The sequence below is a fragment of the Thrips palmi genome, unplaced genomic scaffold (genome assembly GCF_012932325.1).
Source record: "Thrips palmi isolate BJ-2018 unplaced genomic scaffold, TpBJ-2018v1 HiC_scaffold_18, whole genome shotgun sequence".
Taxonomy (NCBI): Eukaryota; Metazoa; Arthropoda; class Insecta; order Thysanoptera; family Thripidae; genus Thrips; species Thrips palmi.
In genome coordinates, this window is record NW_023144627.1 from 9,813,799 (window position 1) to 9,839,275 (window position 25,477).

General features: G+C 57.9%; 1 protein-coding gene across 1 annotated transcript in view; it reads right to left on the reverse strand.

The window, feature by feature from the left end:
- Positions 1–25,477, reverse strand: part of LOC117644368 — a 70,827-nt gene that overhangs the window by 40,058 nt on the left and 5,292 nt on the right. The window lies entirely within an intron of this gene.

The window sequence follows — 25,477 nt, forward strand, 5'->3', positions numbered from 1 at the left end:
ACGGGGGGGCTCTTTACTAGAACCGACTAGAACGAAACACGCCGCAAAATTTGCAAGGGGAACGACCCACATATTCAGACTATCTTTTTTGGCGCGAAACGCGAAAGGGGATCTGTGCGAAATGAATTTCAAAGACCGGACTCGCTCCGTCTCTCTCGCACTCATGGGGGTGTGCCGTCGAGGCGCGAGAGAGGCAGAGCGACGCGGCACTGTTCGGAATCAGTCTGCCGCTCCGCCACGCTCCGCGACCGCTATCGCGACTGACCGCAAAACCAGTATCGATACATCGAAACGCCCTCGGCGGCACTTCGGCGGAACCCCGCGCCGACTTGGGCCCCGGGGCGGCGGCGGCGGCGGCGGCGGCAGGGTGCGCGTCCACGACGTATCCAGGACAATGCGCTCGACGCCGTCCTCCGGCACCCCGCGTTCGTACACTGGTCCGTCGCTCTGTCTCTCTCGCACTCGTGGGGCAAGAGGCAAGAGGGACAGAGCGACGACTCTCGGAGTCAGTCTGCTGACGACGCCGCCGCCTCGACGGACCGGGAGTTAGTTATTCGGGGAGTGCAGGGCAGGGTCATAGGTTCGAATCCCAAAAGTGTCCCCATTTTTCTCAGCCGCTTTTCCCTGAGTGACGTCGAAATCCGCTGGGCCTTACTCCCGTCGCGTCGGCCTGGGAGACACGGCGGCCGTGGGCCGTGGCTGCCGGGGCTGGTTGCCAGCCAGGCCAGCTCGCTGTCCTGCAGACTGAGGGTCGTTTTCGTCGCTCTGTCTCTCTCGCACCAGTGCGGGACGCCCTATGTGTGCCAGGGAGACAGAGCGACGAAAGCGAGTCTCGGAATCAGTCCGCTGTGCCTGTTGGCCACTGCCCAGGGCCCCCTGTACGGCCGGGGCGCCCCGTTCAGGGCAACCAGAAGGGTTCTGCCGCGAATGCAGTGCGAATGCACTTTACCGTTAATTTGCCGCCAGCACGCCGATGTGCTTTACCCAAGGAATGCGCACCGCGTCCCGTCGCGTCCCGCAATGCGTGCGTGCGAATGTCGTCCTGCGTGCCCAGCCGAGCCGAGCCGAACCGAGCCGAGCCGGACCGGACCGAACCGAACCGAGCCGAGCCGGACGAGCCGGAGGAACCGGAGGCGAGCCGGAGCGACCGGGGTGGGCGCGGCCGGCGCGTTTCCAGCAGCGTTCAAAACAAACAGGTCAAGTGCCGATAAATGACAAGCCTCGTCCTTATCCTCATACTTTTGTTGTTTTGGTTCTAATTTTCGTGTTTTTGTTGTTGTTTTAACAGCGCTATGCCCTGCAGACGGTGTGTCGGCGCAGCGGGCGTCCCTCGCAGTGCACCACCAATGCAGTCATCGCGGGGCGAGACGCGGTGCCAAGTCCAAACAGCATTAGCGGAAGCACGCGACACCGTAACGGCCGCCAGGCAGGCAGCCAGGCAGGCAGCTAGGCAGTCAGGCAGACAGCCAGGCAGCCAGGCAAGCAGGCAGGCATGCAAACCGCGCTCCATTTATTGAATAAAAACACCTCGGGAAGGCGCATTCCACGGAGGGGCCCCGCTGCGCCCCGCTGCGCTTCCGTCGCGAGAAAAGCGGCCTCCCTCGCGAGGCCGCTCCTCGGCGGTCGCATTCTCCGTCTCTCTCGCACGCGCTGAGCGGCCCGAGCGGGTGCGAGAGAGACAGCGCGGCGAGGCACTGGCCAGTGTTCCGTTCGTGAATGACGAATGGAGGAATGAATGGAAACATCCGGACGTGTCTAAACGGCGCGCTCTCGCACGTAGCACTCGCCGTACTCGCGAGTCGGTGGCGTCTCTCTCGCACTCGCGGGGCGTTCCCTGCGGGTGCGAGAGAGACAGGGAGTGAGTCATGTCATGCCGCCGCGCCCTGACCAGCGCAACGACACGCGAGCCTCGCGAGGCCACAGCCAGTGCCGCGGGCGTGCGCGCACCGAGCCCTTCGGACCAAGGCCGGATTCTGGGATTCTAGGGCAAGCCGCGCCAATGGCCGCCAGGCCGCCAAGGGCCCTGGACGGCCACGACAACGCTCGTACGGTTACGGGACATGGACGGCGGCGGCAGAAAAAAACACTCACAAATCCATAAAAATGACGCGGAAACCATTGCACTTGGCCACCACGAGAGTGTGCGGCTACTTGTGTGTGTGTGGGGGGGGGGGGGGGGCGTTTGCCCATTGAAGCGCGAGCCACCGGAAGTGCCTCGGTGCGAGGCGCCGGATATAGGTGTGTCGGGCGGACAGCAGCAAGGTGAGTGTTTTGTGTTTTTCGGCATCGTCGCGCCGCCCCGACAAGAGCACGCCCTCAGCCTCAACAACCTCAGTCTCAGCCTCAACCTCAGCATCAGCTTCAACAACCTCTCAAAGACCTCAGCCTCAACCTCAGCATCAGCTTCAACAACCTCTCAAAGACCTCAGCCTCAACCTCAGCATCAGCTTCAACAACCTCTCAAAGACCTCAGCCTCAACCTCAGCATCAGCTTCAACAACCTCTCAAAGACCTCAGCCTCAACCTCAGCATCAGCCTCAACAACATCAGCCTCGACCCCAACATCAGCCCCAGCCTCATCGTCAGCTTCAACGTCAACCAACGCGTCAACCTCTTCCTCAACCTCTAGCCTCAACCGCTGCCTCAGCCTGACCGTTTCCACGCGTGCGCTATGGCCCCCATGGCGGGGTGTATGTCGTTTGTCCGACGTCCAACCTGTCCAAATTTCACTTGCCCGTGGATCGGCTGAAAATTTTGTCCGACCTCCATTTTGTCCGACCCACTCACACCGCCACGCGGTCAGGCTGCAGCTAGAGAGCGATTTGGCGGCGGTCAATTGATCTAAACACCCGCGGCTCACTCTCTTTGTCAATCAAGACTGGATGCAGGACAATCCAAAGACATTTTAACACAAAATGTATTCAGAGTAACAGAAGTAAAATGAACACTATAAAGAAAATTTCAGCGAAAGAGGGCACCCCGGCGAACCGGCCCTCTTCCCCGCTGGCTTGGTGGACCAGTGGTTCCCCCATCTCATCACAGGAGCAACCTCAGAGTTAAACCGCAGTGGCCCCGTCATTGGTCACGTCATCTGTGATGTGGAGGAGTCCTCTCATAGTAGGCCAGGCTGCCACCTTTCCCAGTAGTCGGGTTTCGTTCCCGGCCCCCTTCCCACTCAGGGGCCATGCTACTGGTACTCAGGAGTCTGCGTCACCCTGCCCAGCAGCGGAACCACTGGGCTATGAGAGGCACACTGGACGCCGGCCGATTTTGTATACTTGAACCGCCTTCTTGCGATGCAAGCTTGGTCAAAATGTTCGATATCGTACTAGGTATCGAACCCCGGACACCGCAGTTGCGAACCGACGCCTCTGCGCTCTCGGCCACCGAGGCCCATGTGTGACGCTGTGCGAAGGGGAGCCTTTGAAGCCGCTGGTCCGAACCGTATAGTCAGACAAAAAGAGCGGGACGCTGGTGTTCGATCGCTCGATCCGCGTGTAGGATTGAAACATCTCTACACGTTCGGCCACCGCGGCTCACCGGGGGAGCCGAGTGGCGCGACGACGGATCCAAGCCGGATCGGAAAGTCACTCCCAAAATGAAAAGAATTGTCGGGAGTCGAACCCTAGCCCCTGCAGGTGCGGGTCGACGCCTCTGCGCGCTCAGCCGCCCCTGATTCTGGAAAGTGAGTCACATAGGGTCCCACTGCTGGCTCCACACTGTGGCATCCCGAGGAAACCATGATCACGCGCAGGGGCTAGGGTTCGACTCCCAGCAATTCATTACATTTTAGGAGTGGCTTTCCCAATGCGGTTAGGACCCGTTGCGCCACTCGTCTCACCCTGTGAGCCACGGTGGCCGAAGGTGTTGAGATCTCTGAATCCTATACTCGGATCGAGCGATCGAATACTAGCTACCCGCTCTATTTTTGTCTGAATATACTGTTCTGACCAGTGGCTTCGAATGCTCCCCTTCGCACAACGTCGTCCATGGGTTGGGGTGGCCGAGATCGCAGAGGCGTCGGGTCCCGACTGCAGGGTCCCGGGTTCGATACCCAGCACCGTAAAAAATCTTTTGACCAAGCTTGCATCGCAAGAAGGCGGTTCAAGTATACAAAATCGGGCGGCGTTCAGCGTGCCTCTAACAGCCGAACAGCGGCGGCTGAGCGCGCAGAGGCGTTGACCCGCAACTTCAGAGGCTGGGGTTCGACTCCCTGCAATCCTTTACATTTTAGGAGTGGCTTGCCCGGTGCGGTTTGGACCCGTTGCGCCACTCGGCTCACCCGGCAAGCTTCGGTGGCCAAAGGTGTTGAGATCTCTGAATGCTATACTCGGATCGAGCGATCGAATATTAGCTTCCCGCTCTTTTTGTCTGACTATACGGTACGGACCAGCGGCTTCAAATGCACCCCTTCGCACATCGTCACCCATGGGCCGTGGTGGCCGAGAGAGCAGAGGCGTCGGGTCCCGATTGCGGGGTCCGGGGTTCGATACCCAGCACCGTAAAGAATATTTTGACCAAGCTTGCATCGCAAGAAGGCGGTTCAAGTATACAAAATCGGCCGGCGTCCAGTGTGCCTCTCATAGCCCAGTGGTTCCGCTGCTGGGCAGGGTGACGCAGACTCCTGAGTACCAGTAGCATGGCCCCTGAGTGGGAAGGGGGCCGGGAACGAAACCCGACTACTGGGAAAGGTGGCAGCCTGGCCTACTATGAGAGGACTCCTCCACATCACAGATGACGTGACCAATGACGGGGCCACTGCGGTTTAACTCTGAGGTTGCTCCTGTGATGAGATGGGGGAACCACTGGTCCACCAAGCCAGCGGGGAAGAGGGCCGGTTCGCCGGGGTGCCCTCTTTCGCTGAAATTTTCTTTATAGTGTTCATTTTACTTCTGTTACTCTGAATACATTTTGTGTTAAAATGTCTTCGGATTGTCCTGCATCCAGTCTTGATTGACATAGAGAGTGAGCCGCGGGTGTTTAGATCAATTGACCGCCGCCAAATCGCTCTCTAGCTGCAGCCTGACCGCGTGGCGGTGTAAGTGGGTCGGACAAAACGGAGGTCGGACAAAATTTTCAGCAGATTCACGGGCAAGTGAAATTTGGACAGGTCGGACATAATAAGGTCGGACAAACGATGAGCACCGCCATGGGGCCCCTCTTGTTGTGGTTGCGCATACACTCTAAATATGGGGTGCCCAGAAACTGGGCGCCTTTGTCGCCCGCCCCACTTTTTAGGGTGCCAAATGTCGCCCAGTTCCTGGGCACGTTTGTCACCCAGTCTCGGGGTGGACAAACCATTAAGAAACCTGCCTTCACCCATGGCTCAGCAGCGACTGAGGTGCCGAAGGAGCCCAGAATCTAGGCACCTTAGTCGCCCAGGATCTAGACACCTGAGCATGCTCTACCATGCGAGAGGGCCGGTTACTATATGATTTGTCCACCCCGAGACTGGGCGACAAAGGTGCCCAGAAACTGGGCGACATTTGGCACCCTAAAAAGTGGGGCGGGCGACAAAGGCGCCCAGTTGCTGGGCACCCCATATTTAGAGTGTAGGAGCGGCAACAGCACAGCCGGCCTCCACCGCGGCGACGCGCGAGCAGCAGTCCAAACGTCAGGCTGCGCCGCGCACTCTGATTCCGAGAGCAGTTTCTGTCGCTCTGTCTCTCTCGCACCGACACGGAGGGCACCGTGAGTGCGAGAGAGACAGCGAGGGATCGGTCGGCTGCTGGCTCCACGCACCTCGCAAACGTGTCCTGCCGACCGCAGCTACCGCACCTGTCAGGACCCACGGACGCACACGGACGCACACGGACACACACACACACACACACACACACACACACACACACACACACACACACACACCGTATTCATCGCCACGCCTCGGTTCCACGCCCCACGCGGCCATATGCAGCGCTGCGTAGCGCGGCGGAGTGCATACATGCGGCGCATTGCAGCGCCGTGTCGCAACGCGCACCGCGACACTGCGATTGAAGGCGGTGTCAGTGCGTGCGATGTGGAGCGGCGAAGCGTCACAACATGGCGACGGCCGAGTCGGACAGACTCTTTGCCCCAAGTCGCTGCAAAATGAACCAAGTCTGCACACTATGAGAAAACCTCACAAACTATTCTGGGCCTTACGAAGAAGAGCACCTTGTCATAACAAAGTGTTTTGAGCATAAGCTTACAAACATAATACTCAGTAATTTTGGGAACTATTTCTTCGTGTAACAAAGAAAATGAGTTGGTAATATATATGCTCAAAAAACTTCGTAAGGTTTTAAGCGTGCATATAACTTGGCAGGTAAAATTGATTTTCCGTATGTTTTTCTTTCCTTTTTTTGGCAGAGGCTGCTTGTTCCGTTTCCGCGGCCAGACGATCGGTTCGGTCCGAGGTATTCGGTACGACTCGGGCCGCCAATGATTGAACCAAACACGCCTCCGCGCACGCCAAAGTACCGCCTTGCGGACCACAATGAAAGGGAGCGAGAGAGAGAGAGAGAGAGAGAGAGAGAGAGAGAGAGAGAGAGAGAGAGAGAGAGAGAGAGAGAAAGAGAGAAAGAGAGAGACACGGCCGACCTTCGCCACATCCCTGTCGGACGTAACGGCCGCACCAAAGCCCGAGACAAACACAGTGACATCACCGGCGGTTTCGCGACCGAATTCGCACCTGCCCGCGCACCTCGGGCCAGCCGGGCTTGCCCCCGAGGATGACCATCATCATGGTCAAGACAAGGGTCAAGACCATGACGACGACCATCGTCAACACGGTCATGATCGCTGCAGTCACCGTGTCAATGGCCGTGACCATTGCGACCAACGTGATGACCATGACGGTAACCACTGTGACCAACATGGTGACGACTATGGCCGCAATCATTTTGAACAACATGATGATGACCGTGACCGTGGTGATCAACAAGATGATGACCATGGCCGTAACCAAACCATTGTGACCAACATGATGATGACCATGGTCGTAACCACTGTGACCATCTTGGTGATGACCAGAGCATGGCGGTAACCATTGAGACAGACAACCAAAGTGACGACGACGGCGGTGACAATGGTGACGGGCGTGGCCGGGCCGTGTAGATGCCGGTGGTGACCATGGGAGTGACAGGCGCAAAATGACGGCAGAAGCCCTGCGATCACCACGGCGCCGCGTCCGGCCGTGCCTATGCAAATCCAGCAAGATGACCGCGGTGGCCGCTTCCTCGCGTCGCCGGCACGGTCGCCTACTCTAGGCCTGGCCTGCATACTGCGACTCACGGAATCAGTGCACAGTGGGCCAGAACACCGGTGGCGACGGCCAAAATTCAAGACGCGTTTTGAGCTGCAGAGTCGCTAAACAGGACTCGAATCGAACGTGTGACCCCACCAGTGGATTCCTCGTTCGGAGAGCAATCCATTGGTGGGGTCACACGTTAGATTCTAGTCCCATTTAGCGACTCTGGAGCTCAAAACGCGTCTAGGATTCTTGCCGCCTCCGCCGGTCTTCTGGCCCACTGTGTGCTGCATATCGGGTGCGGCCATCGCGCCCCTTCTCTTTTCCGCGCCCCGACGGGCCGGGCGGTACGAGTGGGCCGGCCGGCCGACCGCCGCGGACCGCCAGGGACCACCAAGGCGGTGCGGTGCATGTGCGCCAAGGCGAGGCTGGCCCTGCTGGCCCTGCTGGCCCTGCTGCAACGGTTCACAACGGAGCCATCCCGGGCCGCGTCCGCGGAGCCTCGCCTCGCGGTTCGCGCTGCGCCTGCACTGCGGTAATGAGGCGGCGGCCGACTCGCCGCCCCGGACGCGGCCCGGCGGTGCAGCGGTGCAGAGCGCGGCGCAGCACACTGAGAGTCGTCGCTCTGTCCCTCTCGCACTGACACCGGACGCGCCGCGAGCGCGAGGGAGACAGAGCGACTCTCGGAATCAGTCCGCCGCAGAGCGCGGCCCGACTATCCGGTCCGCGATCCGGGCGGACACCCGCTCCCCCCCCCCTCGTCGGCTACAAATTCGCAGCGCGCGGATCTATCTCCTCGGCAGTGTACGCCACGCGGTGCGCCGCGGAGCGCCACACTGCTAATAGGGATGCGATCTGCGTGCGTGCGTGCAGGCCGCCGTCGCCGAGCGTCGTGGCTCCGTCTCTCTCGCACTCGCGGTGCGCCCCGTACAGGTGCGAGAGAGACAGAGCGAATGAGTGTGCCGGCTCAAGGGCTCCGCCATCCGTCTCTGTCGCACACACGGCCGGCGCACAGTGGGCCAGAAGACCGGTGGAGGCGGACAAAACTCGAGACGCGTTTTGAGCTCCAGAGTCGCTAAATGGGACTCGAACCGAACGTGTGACCCCACCAAATGGATCGCTCTCCAAACGAGGAATCCATTGGTGGGGTCACACGTTCGGTTCCAGTCCCATTTAGCGACTCTGGAGCTCGAAACGCGTCTAGAGTTTTGTCGGCCTCCACCGGTCTTCTGGCACACTGTGGGCCACCATGCCCGGCCATGCCGCATGACCGACTGCGCCGCAGACTCCCAGTCCCAGACTCCCGCAAGGGAAGCCCTGGGCATTTGCTTCCCATCGGGCCGCGGCATGCTATGCTGATACGACTGGGCGCTGCCCCGCTAGCTGGCTGCCCCAGTGAGTGAGGCCGAGCAGCACACACACACACGGACACACACGGACACACACACACACACACACACACACACGGACACAGACACACACACACAGGCACACACACACACAGGCACAGAGAGAGAGAGAGAGAGAGAGAGAGAGAGAGAGAGAGAGAGAGAGAGAGCGGGAATACGGCTCATTAGTGCGGGGTGCTGCACTGGTAACTGGTTCACTCGGTCCTCCGGAGCGCCGTGAGGGTAGGCAATGCGTCCGCATCGACGCGCACCCGAGTCGGGCGGGCTGCCTACCCTGCCTGGCGGCTGGACTGGCTTCGACTCTCTCTCTCTCTCTCTCTCTCTCTCTCTCTCTCTCTCTCTCTCTCACCCCGTGGGGATGCCCCGTGAGTGCGAGAGAGACAGGAGAGGACTGCCCGCCTGCCCGGCGTGACGTCAAAGTGAACGTCGCTGGCCGCCGCGGCCACCAAGGGCCTCATTTGCCTCGAGCGCCGAGACGCTAAGGAGGCGTGAACGGAGAACGGCCGGCCGAGAGTCCCTCTCTGTCTCTCTCGCACCTCTACGCCACGCCCCGCGAGTGCGAGAGAGACAGAGCGGCGCCTCTCGGAATGAGTCTTGGCCGTTTGGACATGGCCGCCCCTTCGGCCCTCCGCCGCCTCACGGCCGATCGGCCCCGATCGCCGCCTCGCCGCGTCGCTCGGCAATTTCCGGCAAGTCCGAAAAGGCCCGATTGGCGTAAGTAGAGTGGAGTCGATTGGTGTGCAGAATCGGCAGACGGCCACGCCGCCCGGCTGCAGCGCGCGGGGGGGGGGGGGCGTAGCGTGGCGGGGCGGGGCGGAGCGTGGCGGCCACAACAAGAGCCTCATTAACGCTGCACCACTGCACCGACACGCATAGCGATGAGGGACTGTTGCGGGGCACTAGTCAAACATTTCATTTTGTAGCGCGTAGTGACCCAGCGGCAGGAGACCGGTGGAAGTGGACAAAACTCTAGACGCGTTTTGAGTTCCAGAGTCGCGAAACAGGACTCGAACCGAACGTGTGACCCCATCAATGGATTCCTCGTTCGGAGGGCAATCCATTGGTGGGGTCACACGTTCGGTTCGAGTCCCATTTAGAGACTCTGGGGCTCAAAACGCGTCTAGTGTTTTGGCCGCCTCCACTGGTCTTCTGGCCCACTGTGCGGCGCCGCAGTGCTGCTCTGCTACACTGCCAACGCCCACGCCGGGGTCTTGGGCGGCCAGCCTCCTTCGCCCGGCTCCTTGGAAACAATTATTCCTCGCTGCTGAGCCGTGACAGGGGCAAAACAGTTGGCAACCCTATGGCCGTGTCGCTGCTCCGCGCTGCTCGACTTGCGGCACTTGGAAAATTCCCAAGGCTGCGCTCTGGATGGCAACCTCGATCGCAACAGCGGACACTGCGCGTCAACCGCGGTGTTCAACATTGCAGAAAACGAGCGGCGGAGGGCGGAGTCGAACCTCCGACCTCCAGGTCGACCCCGGTCACAGACCGGTGCTCCAACCCACGCGGCTAAAGAAACGTCAGAAGACCCGTGCAGGCGGCCAAAACGCTCTAAGAGACACGTTTTGAGATCCAGAGTCACTTAGGACTCGAGCCGAACGTGTGGTGACCCCACCAATGGATTCCTCGTTCCAAGAGCAATCCATTGGTGGGGTCACACGTTCGGTTCGAGTCCCATTTAGCGACTCTGGAGCTCAAAACGCGTCTAGAGTTTTGGCCGCCTCCACCGGTCTTCTGGCCCACTGTGCTGCGCCAGTGCCGGAGTCCCACACGCCGGTTCGGTGCCCCGTCGTCGCGCCGACCATCCTGGCGTCTGCATCTCGGCCCAGTCCAGCGCGAGTCCCTGCAGCGGCCGTGCTCGTCCTCGCATGTTGGGTGGCATGCATTCCGGCCCAACTCCGCGGAGGTCCCTGCAAGTCCTGGAGAGCCTGGCGTCCTGGACGACGTACCTGCAATCAGAAACAATAACCTTCGTTACGCCTCCCGTCTTCCAGTCTTCCCGCGCCGCCGCCATTCCACATCGGCCTGTCATTTCTCCGCGGTGCCTCGTCGCTCCGTCCCTGTCGCACCCGAACGGGGCGCCCCGCGAGTGCGAGAGGGACGGAGGGGGACGGCAGGGCAGCGCGCGGCGAGGAAGCCATCATTGCGCGAAAAACGCGCGGAACGCCGACGATCGGGCGGCCAGGCCAGCCAATGCGGTTGGAACGCTGTTTTGTTAGCTGACCTAACATAACCTACTTGATTTGGGATATCTCAGATCAAATCGGTATCAACGCACTGATCTAGCCGGGAAACTACACGTGGACAAGCTAGGCTGGGCATCTGCTCGAAAAAGATAATAGTAACTTCATCAGCCTGCGTGGCCTCTGCAGGGCAAGCTACGCGACGGAACCTTACTGAACCGCGGTTGATTGTAGCTCTGCACGCTTAAAACCTAACGAAGTGTTACAACAAACTTTTTTTCTTTGTAAGGCCTAAAATAGTTCATAAGGTTTTCTCAGTGTATAAAATCGCGACTTTGTAGTTCTAAAACTGAGGCACTATTTGCTCCAGAGATTTGCAAGCGGCTCACTTCCAATGGTGGCGCGCTCATCGACTTGCGGAAAGCCGTGCTTCCCCTCCGTGCTTGCGTTCGAAACCGCCGTTCTCGGGTGGAGTGCCCTCTCTCTCTCTCTCTCTCTCTCTCTCTCTCTCTCTCTCTCTCTCTCTCTCTCTCTCTCTCTCTTTCCCCTCTCTCTCTATCTCCTCTCTCTCTCTCTCTCTCTCTCCCTCTCTCTCTCTCTCTCTCTCTGGCCGCGTGAGTTGCGGTGAGTGCGAGAGAGACGCGACGCGGACCCCCAGGGCCCGGGGGGCTCCACGACGGCGGCGGCGTCTTCACGGTTCGAATCATCGCGGCGGTCCGCAGGCTGCCGTGCGTCGGCGCCGCGGCATGAGGCCCGAGGCCCGCCCTACATCGGCACGACGAGCAGCACAAGCTCGCCCTGGCCGTGCCGGGCTGTGCCCTGCAGACTCATTCCGAGAGTCGTTTTCGTCGCTCCGCCTCTCTCACACTCGTGGGGCGGCCCCGTGTGGGTGCGAGAGAGGCAGAGCGACGAAAACGACTCTCGGAAGCAGGGGGGCTGGCCGTGCCCCGGCCGTGCCCTGGGCGTGTCCGTGTCCGGGGAGAGGCGTCAAGACCCGGGCGTCAGCACGAATGGGAATTTAAACGCACGGATCGCCAACAGCGCCCCGCCCCACCTCAGCCCCCGGGGCATACGCCGGGCCTAACCTGCCGCAAAGCTGTGTGTGAATGGCTGGCAAACACATACACACACACACACACACAGTGGACGGGTGAACGCGGGGGCATAAATTAACACGATCCCAAAAGAACCGTTCCAGAGAAGCCGTCCGGTGAGAGATTTTTCGATAGGATTATATATGTTATCCTCTGCCTTCTGCGCGTGTGTGCGTACGTGCCTCTGTCCGTGTGTGTGTGTGTGTGTGTGTGTGTGTGTGTGTGTGTGTGTGTGTGAGAGAGAGAGAGAGAGAGAGAGAGAGAGAGCGTGTGTGTGTGTGCACGCATGTCCGCACGTACGACGCTTTGGTTGTTCAAAGAAGGCAGGGTGGTGGTGCCGGGTATCTATCGCAGCAGCCGAGTGGCGCGGCGACGGAACGATACCGTGCCACGATGACGCGTCGTTATGCAAAAGAGCACCGCGCCCTGAGAGTTGAAGACACGGAATCTGAAGCGAGTGAACCCGGAAACCAGAAACCCCACGGACGACCCAAATAAGAAGCAGGTGCATCGGCCGCCGAAATTCAAATGGAGCCAAAAGGCGGAACGGAACGGACTCTGCACATCCGGGACTGCAGTGCAGCGGGCGGTGCAGCGGGCACCGCGATCAGTGCTGCCTGCCACACAAGTGGGAGAAAATCCCCGCACAGTGGGCCAGCAAGACCGGTGGAGACGGCAAAAATTCTCGACGCGTCTTGAGCTCCAGAGTGGGACTCGAACCGAACGTGTGACCCCACCAATGGATTTCTCTCCGAACAAGGATTCCATTGGTGGGGTCACGCCGGGTCACGCGTTCGGTTGGAGTTCTGTTCAGCGATACTGGAGCTCAAAACGCGTCTAGAGTTTTGTCCGCGCGCGCCGGTCTTCTGACCCACTGTGCAATGCACCAGTGTCGAAGAAGAAGGGGCCCAGGCAATCCTTTTCGACACTGGTGCATCGTGGGAATGTTTGGCTACTGATGTGACAGGCAGCACTGATTGGCGCTGCAGCGTGCTGGACCACTGTGAGGACCCTTGCGGCAGGGCGGCGACACGGACAAGGCAGCAGCATCCTTCCAGTAATCACAGTGTAGTGCAGGGCAGCGCAGGGAGTAGCGCAGCTAGCGCAGCCACCCCGTTAAGATACGGCCGGCTTCCGCCATCGGACCGTGCAATCACCTCAATTGATGACAATAAATTATTGTTTTTATCATCATTTTTGTTGTTGTTGTTTGCTGCGTGGAACCCAAAGGTCCGTCGGGTCCGTCCCGAAGACCCCGCCTAGTTCAGCGTGCGAGTCTTCGCTCCAGCCTGGGAGGTTCCAGGAGAGTCCTGGAGGCTCCTGGAGCGTCCTGGAGGCTCCAGGAGGCGACGGCGGCCATTACCCTGCATAACGGGCGACATGGTGTGACATCGAGTACCGCGGCCGTGTTCTCTCTCCCAGAGTCCGCCGTGTCCGAAGGCCGTGTCGCCGTGTCGCATTGACACACGCGCGTGCGCGGGGAGCACGAGCCTATCCTCTCTCTCTCTCTCTCTCTCTCTCTCTCTCTCTCGCTCTCTCTCTCTCTCTCTCTCTCTCTCTCTCTCTCTCTCTCTCTCTCTCTCTCTTCTCTCTCTCTCTCTCTCTCTCGCACCCTCCGGGGGCTACCCCCACGAGAGCGAGAGAGACGGAGCGACGAAAAAGCACGGTCCGGCTGCTGCTATATTATGTCGCGGTTGTCGCCGTGCAACGCGGCACCGGCAATGGCTGTCCAGTCACGCCTCGGACGTGCGTGTGCGTGATCTCGTGTGTGTGTGTGTGTGTGTGTGTGTTTGTGTGTGCGAGAGAGAGAGAGAGAGAGAGAGAGAGAGAGAGAGAGAGAGAGAGAGAGAGAGAGAGAGAGAGAGTGTGTGTGTGTGTCGATACCTCAGAGTAAGAAACGCTCGGTTGCCGCGAACCGTCGGAAAGGCGCTCAGTCGCGGAGAACCCTGTGAAATCCGCTCAGTCGTCGCGAGCTGCCTGTAAAACGCTCAGTCACCGGGATTCATCCGAAAGCCGCTCAGTCGCTAGGAGCCAGACGAAACCCGCTCAGTCGCGGAGAGCCGGCCAAAAACAGCTCAATCGCATTGTGTAGCAGACTCGCATACTGTCACCAAATAATCATGATCTACAAAATCTGGGTACATTTCTAACGACGTTACTGTTGCCATAGAAAGCTTAAGGTTGCAGCTTGACAGGAGAACGGGACAGCTAGAGTGATTCCCCGAATTGTCTCAGTGCTTCAAACTTTGAATCCTCTCCCTTGAAATAATCGGGGAAATGCGATTGAGCTGTTTTTGGCCGGCTCTCCGCGACTGAGCGGGTTTCGTCTGGCTCCTAGCGACTGAGCGGCTTTCGGATGAATCCCGGTGACTGAGCGTTTTACAGGCAGCTCGCGACGACTGAGCGGATTTCACAGTTCACAGGGTTCTCCGCGACTGAGCGCCTTTCCGACGGTTCGCGGCAACCGAGCGTTTCTTACTCAGAGGTATCGGTGTGTGTGTGTGTGTGTGTGTGTGTGTGTGTGTGTGTGTGTGTGTGTGTGTGTCGGACGATGGGGCGCTGAGGACCACTAAGAGAGCACCTGATAAAGCTCTTACTCGATCCGCGTGGCCGTTGCGGCGCGGCCGGCAAGCTCTGCTCTTCGTCGCCCTGTCTCTCTCGCTCCCTGACGGGACGCCCCGCGAGTGCGAGAGAGACGGCGCGATGAGAGCAAGCGGCCGGCCAGCGCTCCGATTCACAATCAGCCCCTGCGCGCTGCGCCCGCGCTGCGCCCCTCCCGGCAAGCCCGCCTGCTTTATGCATAGATTGCTGCCGTACACAGTGTACGCACCGTAGCGACGTGCCTGCCAACGCACACACTCACACACACCAACGCGCACACACACATACTGATACAATTACACTGTGACTCACGGCCTGCAGGCCGTATGCACTCTGGCAAAGATACAGCGCCAAACCGCTTCCCCAGCCTAAAATGTGCCCCACACGCCGGAAGACACGCGCAGGGCGCAGGCGGCAGGCGGCACTAACTACGCGTTTTGAGCTCCAGAGTCGCTAAACAGGACTCGAACCGAACGTGTAACCCCCCAAAGGATTCCTCGTTCGGAGAGCAATCCATTGGTGGGGTGACAAGTTCGGTTCGAGGCCGATTGAGCGACTCTGGAGTTTTGGCCGCCTCCGCCGGTCTTGTCTGGCCCACTGTGCACTGGAATGCAAGTCGCTTTTCGCCTGGTCCCGCCCCTATCGCAGCCATGGGAACCGCCTTGATGTTGTTATTGTTGTTGTTTCCGACGACTTTCCCCGCGACAAAGACCCATTGACGCTGCCGAAACGCCAAACGCCCCGGTCCAGCGTCCAGCGCGGGGCGGGGCGGGGCGGGGCGGGGCGGGGCGGGGCGGGGCGGGGCGGGGCGGGGCGGGGCGGGGCGGGGCGGGGCGGGCCAGGGGCCGTCGGGGCCGTGGCCTCACCACGCCCCGCCACTGCATCGGGCCAACAATGGACGGCCACCGCCACAAAGGTGCGTCCGTGGTGCGTCCGCCTTACAGTGGACAGTGGAGGACCTCACCAATGAAGCAGCGAAGCGCTGCTGGAGGTCCGGCGGCGGACCGTTGCCGAAAAGCGCTTTTGTCGCTGTCTCTCTCGCACTCGTGGGGAGTCCCGCGAGAGTGCGAAAGAGACAGCGACGGAAGCGCCACTCGGAATGAGCCAAGGGGCCGCGGGCTCCACTAAAAAGCCCCATCAAGCACCGCCCCGCGACCCAGAACCCAGGAGGACACGTTGTCCCTATTGGCCGAGGGGTTACCCACTCGGTCCTTGGGCGTACACACGATTCCGGATTCCCGCGATTCCTGAACAAATCTTGCATAAAAGGAGAGGTTTTTGAAGATTTTTCTTATCTTTTGAGTGTTTTGTGTCTATTACATATCCCTCTCCATTGAAACTTTTAAGATTTTCGATAAAATTTTGAGCAAATTTCGAACGATTCCCGGACTGAGTGTACACACGATTCCCGGAGTGGGTAACCCCTCGCTATTGGCTCCATTGGTGCAAACGGGGAGGGCGGCGGTGGTCGTGGACAACCCGAGCGAGCAATCCATTGGTGGGGTCACACGCTCGGTTCGAGTTCTGTTCAGCGACTGTGGAGCTCAAAACGCGTCTAGAGTTTTGGCCGCCTCCACCGGTCTTCTGGCCCACTGCGCGCCGCCCAGGTGACTGCGTCGCTCTTGCGGTGCAGGATCGCGCGGCGATACGGCGATTCGCCAAACGGGCCGCGACAGCCGCGCCAGATCGGGTTGCACTTTCTCGACAGGCCGCTGGAGGCGGTCCAGGACGCCGTCAAGAGCGCCGTCCAGGACGCCGTCGTCCAGCGGGCAACAGGTGGCGGCCCGGAAATGACTGACATCCGAACCGTCGCGCACTCCCAAGTGGGACAACCCTTTTTCTTGCCAAAAAAGTCCGCCACGCCACAGTGCACAGTGGGCCAGAAGACCGGCGGAGGCGGCCAAAACTCTAGACGCGTTTTGATGAGCCGCTAAACAGGACTCGAACCGAACGTGTGACCCCACCAATGCGTTGCTCATCGAACGAGGAATCCATTGGTGGGGTCACACGTTCGGTTCGAGTCCTGTTTAGTGACTCTGGAGCTCACGCGTCTTCGAGTTTTGGCCGCCTCCACCGGTCTTCTGGCCCACTGTACAGTGGGCTGATTTCGAGAGTCGTTTTCGTCACTCTGCCTCTCTCGCACCCATACGGGAGATAGAGCGAAGAAAACGACTCTAGTCTGCAGGCGCCACGCGGGCCCTGCCGCTTCAACGCGCCAAAGAGCGCCGCGGTCCCAGATTCCGTCCACACGTTCCGAAACACGAGACCAGCCGGAACCCGCCGGCACGGCCATCGCTCTGTCTCTCTCGCACCCTGAGGAGATGCCCCATGAGTGCGAGAGAGACAGAGCGACTCCCAGTCTGCAGCCGCCCGGAGCGAGGCCCGCGGCGCGTCGCATAAAAAATAGACTGAGCGGTCCGCCACTGACTCCGCGGCACGGCCCGGCACGGCGGCAATATTTCCTCCAGTTTTGCGCGATGGGGATCAGTCCGACGGCGCGGCAGATTAAAACCAAAATAAACGGCCTCAAAAGCGAGGAGGATGAGATTAAGGACGCCGCAGCACGCGGAGCCGTGGCTCGCGAGGCACAGTGGGCCAGAAGACCGCGGTGGAGGCGGCCAAAACTCTGGACGCGTTTTGAGCTCCAGAGTCGCTAAATGGTACTCGAACCGAACGTGTGACCCCACCAATGGATTCCTCGTTCGGGGAGCAATCCATTGATGGGGTCACACGTTCGGTTCGAGTCCTGTTTGGCGACTCTGGAGCTCAAAACGCGTCTAGAGTTTTGGCCGCGCCTGCGCCGGTCTGCTGCGAGTCGGTCCAGTCACCACACGGCAAGTCGCGAGGCTTGGCGGCCCGGAAAGGATGACGTCACCAGGAGCCGCCTTCGTGGAAGCAATGCAGGACGCAGGACGCGGCGCAGTGACTCAGACACTCGGACGGTGCCACTAAATAAGTGCTACAAATTATGCAATAATGACCGTGCACATGTATTCGCGCTGCAGCCCCGCAGTGCCGTGGCGCGGCGGCCGGGTGGAGAGACCAGCCGACCGACCGTGCCTGTTGATTATACCAAAGGAGAAATGTGTTTATCCGACGTTCAGCAACGTTACACTCCCAATTATTTTCGCGACTGAGAAATAATGCCGCTGCCGCTGCGCCATTTGTAGTTGCCAGCCCTTTTTGCCACCGTCGCGGAGTGCATTTATCAGCAGTGTGTGTACGACTGTACGTGATGGTTCGTAATGCTGAGAAATTCGTGGCGCGAGACGAAGGAAGCTGTTCGTTCGTTGCAGACGCGCTCTCTTCGGAAGGTCATGCACCACCGTTCAACGCCTCGCCTACGCTGAGCAGTGCGGTCTCTGAATTTACAAGTTTCTCGCACACCAACCTGGCACACAGTGTATGCTTACAAATTTGAACGAGACTTTCCAGTTTTTTTTTGAGGTACGCAACACCTTATGAAGTATTTTGAGCATACAAAGTACAAACTAAGTTACTTTGTTATACGAAGAAATAGTTCGTACATTACGAAGTATTTTCTTTGTAAGCTTATGTATGCTCAAAATTATTTGTTATCACAAACTGCTCATCATTGCAATGCCCAAAATAGTTTGTAAGGTTTTCTTAGTGTGCGGGTGAACTGTCAGTGTGATTTTGGTTCGAAAAGCTGCTTATTTCTCCCCATTTTTGTGCGAAATCGACCACAAAAATACAGTTCTGCCTCGATCAATCAGTCAGGGGGTAGCGAAGAGAACAATCAGCTGGCACAGGACAATGCTGCAACCACCAAAACGAATCCAACCCGATATATTACGCAGTGCAATGCAACCGACTAAAAATAAATGCAACGACGTGAATGCGACCACGCTGACAGTGTAGCCCAATTTTCGGTCAGCAGGTACAAACAACGGTCCGCCGGCTCCTCCGTGTCACCGCAATCGGCATCATCCTCTCCGTATGGAAGCAGCAGGTGCAGTCGCACCGTAATTACTCCCCCTCCCCTCCTCTCCCTCTTCCCCCTCCCCTCCCCCCTCCCCCCTAGGGCCTTACCGCGCCGAGCGCTCCGCACAGAGGGCCAGAAGACCGGTGGAGGCGGCCAAAACTCTAGACGCGTTTTGAGCTCCAGAGTGGCTTAACAGGCCTCGAACCGAACGTGTGACCCCACCAATGGATTCCTCGTCCGAAGAGCAATCCATTGGTGGGGTCAAACGTTCGGTTAGAGTCCCATTTAGCGACTCTGGAGCTCAAAACGCGTCTGGAGTTTTGGCCGCCTCCACGGTCTTCTGGCCCACTGTGCTCCGCCGCGCATTTTTTTGTCAAGCGAGAAGGAGGTCCCTGCGGAGCCCTAATGGCCCAAAGGGGTCGACAGAATGGGAGTAGTCAACGAGTTACCTGCCCGACCTGCGTGGCGGGGCGGGGCGGGGCGGGGCGGGGCGGGGCGGGGCGGGGGGGGGGCGGGGCGGGGCGGGGCGGGGCGGGGCGGGGCGGGGCGGAGCGGGGCGGGGCGGGGCGGGGTGGGGCTGGGCGGCCGGGCCGGGCCGGCCGGGCTCCTCTCTTGCCCTCGATACCCTGCCCGTCGTACCGAATTGTGCCATTGTAGGCGACAGGCGCTAGAAAGCCCGCGCGGCCCCGTTTCCACTAAACACGCCCTTTCAATAATTCAGCTTCTACTTTTTTGTGTGAGTGTGTCCGCCGCCGGATAAACAGCCCGCGCCCTTTTTCTTCGCGTAGCGGTACGGTACTTCCCCACAGCGACCCTGACCTCCGCGGCCCTTCCAAAGTCAGCGCGCCGGGCTCGGCCAGGCTGCTGGTCCGGTAAACACCTCCACCCCCCCCCCCCTTCCTCCTCCAATTCCTCCAATTCGATCACTACAATCGCAGCGTGGCCAATCAGTAATTATCGGCAGCTCCTTCGTGCCAGCGGCCGACCGCGCAGCGCGTCGTGGCGAAGCACGTCACCGCGGTGGTCATCTCTCTCTCTTTCTCTCTCTCTCTCTCTCTCTCTCTCTCTCTCTCTCTCTCTCTCCATCAGTCTGTGCAGCGCACGCGTTGTTCGCGGCACTTATCCAGAGCGTGGTGGCGGCCTCCCCGGAAACGTCGTCGCGTCGCGCTGCCTCTCTCTGTCTCTCTCGCACTCGTGGGCCGTGCCGCCGCAGTGCGAGAGAGACGGCGCGGCTGTACTGACAATAGAGGTGCGGCCCATTTGAATGAGACGCGCGGTATTTTCGCGCCGACGGGAAGGGGAAATAAAATAACAACTGGAATACAGTGCAGGCACTGCGTCAAGTAGATTGGAAAATCCCTGAAAGTGCATTCCGTCCAAAGCTCCGTCGGAAGTTTTCAAAAAAACTATTTATTTTACTATGCCTTCCGGCAACTCATTCAAAGAACAATTGGAGACTAAGGAATTTTTCGAAGGTCAGAAGAAATTTTTCGGCAAATTTCGAGAAAAGATGATTTTTGAGAATTTTCCGGTAGAGTTCTTTGAGAATTTTCAGGAGAGTTCTTCGGGAATTTTCCAGGAACGTTCTGCAGAATTTTTCTAGGAAAGGTCCTTGAGAATTTTCCGAGAAAGTTCTTTGAGAATTTTCCAGGAAAGTTCTTTGAGAATTTTCCAGGAAAGTTCTTTGAGAATTTTCCAGGAAAGTTCTTTGAGAATTTTCCAGGAAAGTTGTTTGGGAATTTGCCAGGAAAGTTGTTTGGCACTTTCCAAGGAATTTCTTTAACAGTGTACCGCTTTTATTGTTTTTATTGCGTTTATTGCGCGCGGAAGCAGTGCGTCACGTACCGGCCGGGCAGGCCGCGGCTGGCCGAGAGGCGGGCCGAGGCAAGCGGCGCGGCATCACAGCATCGCGTTACGAAACCGCAGCCGGACCGCCTCAGTTTCCGACTGCAGAAAATGGTGCACGCCAAAACGGCGACACGGCGGCGCCTTCACAAACATACCGACTAAGGTTTTGTTTTTGTTTCACTCTTCTTTCCTTTATCGATTAGCGACACTTTTAAAGTCTTGCGCTGAAATGGCAGTGTCAATTGAATTTGGCACAAGCATTAACAGGAATAGGAAGCAGAATTTCCTCACAATAGTATTGGAATCTTTCACTGACTTCTACTGCAAAGAAAACCTTTCATTCAAAAGGAAAACTACGTTCGAGTTCTTCTTCGTAAGTAAAACTTTTAGAAGGCACACTTTTTTTGTTGGTCTTTTAATTGCTTTTTTTTTTCTTTGCAGTGCGGCTGTCATCACACCTCTCGCGCCATTCTGACGCTGGCCACGCTTGCCACGCGCCGCCGGACCGCCTTACGCACCAAGGTCTCCGTCGTGGGTCCCCACGGGCCATACAAACACACACACACGCACACACAAGGCCGGGAGGGGGGGGGAGGTACAGGTGCCCATACCTGCCCCCTCCAAGCAGTGAAAGTGTTATTGTTGCAGGGATAATGCATTGTGGGGACGGGCGGCCGGGCGACGCCCCCTTCACCCTGCACTCCGTGGCACTCCCTGCACGGCGATGCTGCAGAGAGTCGCTTTCGTCGCTCCGTCTCTCTCGCACCTATCCGGGACGCCCCCTGAGTGCGAGAGAGACAGAGACAGTCTGCTGCTCGCCGGCCCCGCGGGAAAGACGAAAGGGACGAAAGAGCGGGAAGACAACGTAATGTTGTTTGTGTGGAGAGCTGGCTGGTTGGCGGTGCAGGGCGCACTACCACACTGCAGCACGCGCGAGCCGCTCCCGGACGCGTTTTGAGCTCCAGAGTCGCTAAATGGGACTCGAAGCGAACGTGACACCCCACCAATGGATTCCTCGTTCGGAGGGCAATCCATTGGTGGGGTCACACGTGCGATTCGAGTCCCATTTAGCGACTCTGGAGCTCAAAACGCGTCTAGAGTTTTGGCCACCGCCACCGGTCTTCTGGCCCACTGTGGGCTTCCTCAACGGGTGACTCCCCTCGTACGGGAGCACTTCCGGCCCGGAAGCGATCGCGTCATCACTAGCTTCGCGGTGCAGGGGAATTCCAAGATTCCAATCCATCGTTCCGATTGGTCCGATTAGCCACGCCGTCTGCTCCCCACCTGCAGTGTACCTGCAGCGGAAGCGGAAGGCGACGACAAAGAGCTCAGCTCTTTTTATTTCCTTTCGTTCAAAAAAAAAAAAGGTTCATCTTTTTGCCATTCCCCATTTTCTTAAAAGAAATGGCTGTATCAATCAACAACACCGTAGAGCGCGCGCGACCCCAACAGCTGCTAGTGCGGGGGCGGGGCGCGGAGGCCATCTGCCTCATGCTCTCCAAGAAGGTAGTGCCCCACCCCAGTATAGGCTGACTCCGAAAAAAGAGCCGTTTCGTCGCTCTGTCTCTCTCGCACACCTGGGGGACGCTGCATGAGTGCGAGAGAGACAGAGCGAGAGGGACCGCAAGAGCCAGCCTAATTAGCAGCCAGGCCGTCTTCGGAGTGCACCCAGTGTGGGTACCTGCGGTGTGCCGGCACCGCCGCGGCACCGCCCCCTCCTTTTGGCAGGTGATACATCAGTGGAAGTCGCGCCGCCACCGCGCCCTGTGCCTGCACTGCTAATCAAGTGACTTCACTCCAGAGTGACGGCTCAGGGCACACAGAAATGGCACGATGTTTCTCGTTTGATTCGTTTTGCGCATAGACAGCGAAGTACTTTTATGCCGTGGAGCGGGTCAACCCTTTTCTATAAATCAGGAACATGAAATTAATTTTAGTCGATTCTATTAAGCTGTTTCGAAAGTGTAGTTGTTTCGCAGCAGATTAGCCCGCCTGGGTGCGGGCAAGGAAGGAAGGGGGACGAAACGTTAAACGTTCCGCAAAGGAAATGGCGGGAAATGGTCCGGCTAGAGAATGTCCTGGAAAGCGCAGTAGGAGCCTGGAGCAGCCTGAAGCAGCCTGGAGCAGCCTGGAGCAGCCTGGAGCAGCCTGGAGCAGCCTGGAGCAGCCTGGAGCAGCCTGGAGCAGCCTGGAGCAGCCTGGAGCAGCCTGGAGCAGCCTGGAGCAGCCTGGAGCAGCCTGGAGCAGCCTGGAGCAGCCTGGAGCAGCCTGGAGCAGCCTGGAGCAGCCTGGCCGCGCCCACCGCCTCCGCCCTGCTCTGGCATTGGTCTGGCGTTGCCCATACATCCATACACCCAGCGGGCTGCACGCTGCAGAGACTGCACCAGAGACTGCACCAGAGACTGCACCAGAGACTACCAGACACTCTACACAAAATGTCCTGTCAACGCCGTTAATTTATTACCAATGTTTGCTGTTATGCAATTCACGGCGTTTGCTGTGAACTAGTTCACGGCGTTCACTGTGATCTCGGTTACAGTGTTCACTGTGATCTGGCCACAGAAAACGCCGTGAATTGGAGCCTGATTTGCAGTACTTTGGTGCTTAGCGGCGTCAAACTCACAGTGTTTACTGGGGACCAGATCACAGTGAACACCGCGAACAAGATCACAGTGAATCCCGTGAGCAGATCACAGTAAACGCTGTGAATTGACCTACAGTGAAAACTGGTAATAAATTAACGGCATTTACAGGACATTTTTGGTAGAGTGGAGACTACACCAGAGACTGCACCAGAGACTGCACCAGAGACTGCAGCGGTTTGCGGCCACACCGCTAAAGCCAGCGGGCCGGAGCCGACCACACTCCCTGCGGTGTCGCAGCGAGTCTCTACGGACCGCTTCCGGAACCACCATGCCGCCGCGCCGAACGAAAAGACAAAAACGAAACAGCAATTTTAAGTACAGTTTTTGCCAGAGGACTTTTGTCCACTCGAGGCACCTAGAGGCACCCCAAAAGCAAGCGACATTTTACCGTGTGCCAACCACCAGACTACCTACTGCGCCGTACGTACGCAGTATCTGGGCTGTGCTCTCGACAGGAGTTGCCTAGCAGGCAGGCTGAGGTAAACAACCCTTTTGGAGACCAATTTTTGCCTACTTTTGTGACATAACTGCTTGGGTTCGGTTTCGACAAGACACGCGGGGCTCGCCCATCACAAAGCGACCACTGTCGTGCACGCATTTTAAAACGATTCGGGGAAGTCCCCTGGCCGTGCGCTGTGCTTCCCTGCAGACCGATTCCGAGAGTCGTCTTCGTCGCTCTGTCTCTCTCGCGCCCATACGGAACGCCCCATGAGTGCGAGAGAGACAGAGCGACGAAAACGAATCTCGGAATCAGTCTGCTGCTTGCCTGCGACGGTGGGGCGGAAGGAATCCAGCGACAATTATTGCCAAGTTCGGTTCATTGCCAACGAGAAAAATTTTAATTAGCCAATGGCCTGAGGCACGGGGCTCCCTGCAGTCCTTGCCGTTCCCAGACATTTAAACGAAAATCTAATAAAATCCAGTACGGGACGCGCGGCGGGATAAGAATTTCGTTCTGTTCTCCTCCCCAACAACGATAGACAGAGATTTTGTATGCGCAATGTAAACTTTTAAACGGCACAGCACAAAAAAAGTTACACGAAAAAGACACAAAAAGGAAGTTTAGAACAAGGTCACGAAGACATGGGAGGGTGCACGGAATTCGTCTGCAGCAACAACAAGTACAGCATCAGCCAGCATGCCACCGCCAGCCGCAGGACAAGGGTTTGAGTACACACACACACATACACACAGTCTAATTGCAAGGCCTCTATCACAACAAAGAAAGCCACGGCCCAGGCTGCAGCAGAATACCGCTGCTGCAGAGCTCGGGGGCCGTTAATAAGAGACCATTCCAGGATAGGCCGCGCCGACTATAGCCTAGGATAACTTCCTCTCGCTCTAACCTACATTCCCAATAGAATGCAAACACGGACACACACACACACAAACACACACACACACACACACACACACATACACACAGTCGCCCTGCGTCGCGCACTCCTCGTTAAACATGCTGGGAGCCGCGATGGTTATCACTAGATCATGAAACGCAACGCAACGGCGCCGCGGTGTAGCTTCGTCGCTCGCTAGCAAAGCTTCGCCAGTGCAGTCATGCGTGCCTTTTATGCAAAGGACAAAGCAGAGCAGTGCGGGGCAACGCGGAGCAAGGACAAAGGAGTGCAGACGCCTTCCGGAGACGACACACTCGGAGTCGTGCGGGTCACTTCGCGAAACGAGCTGGGAAAGGGCTCAACATTGAAATTCGGCCGCACTCTGAATGTCTTATGCGGTGAAAGGCTGCGGCAGCTATGGTGAAGATTTTCTCCTTGATACACAAGAAATTCGACAAATTATCGATACTGGTTACAATGGATTTTCAAAGGTAGGTTACAAGTCATCTGCATCACCATAATATTTTCACTATAATGGAGAAAACCTTTACTGTACGACTCTAGAGTAACACCTTTTCCCTTGTGTTTGAGTTACTTTTTTAAATGAACGTTGCTTTAAAAAAAAAGCATTCGCTCGAATTGCATAAAAGCCATAAGCCACAAACTACGTAGTGCTGCAGCCTGGTTACGCGCGTGCGAACTCTTTCTTCTTCGCACGCGCGTAAACCGTCCAGCCACACGCCATACCGTACAGTAACGCCCTCGGTAACGCCACCACACACCAAAAAAAAAGCGACAACTAGCATTTCTGTTCTCTATCTCTGCCCTTTTTTTGTCCCTCTCGCTTTCCCCTTATTGCCTTCGCAGCGCGTTTCGCACCCTTGGGTGCGTTCTTTTAAGGAAAAGTTGATCTGCGGGGCGAGCGATCGAGCGAGCGAGCGAGCGCTCGAGCGGCTCGCGGCGCGTTATTTAGCGCTCGCAGATGTATTTCAGGCACCGAAGTTAACAAAACCATACATTTTCGGAAAGAGGAAGACTTGAGGAACAGACTGGTGTAATTTGTTTGACATTTTGAGTCTCGGCACTGAAACGACAAGCTTAGGAAAGACGTGATGTTGCGTAACGTGAGATCGGCAGGTTTAACCCTCCTTAAGTCATAAATGGAGGTGAGCTAGACCCCAAC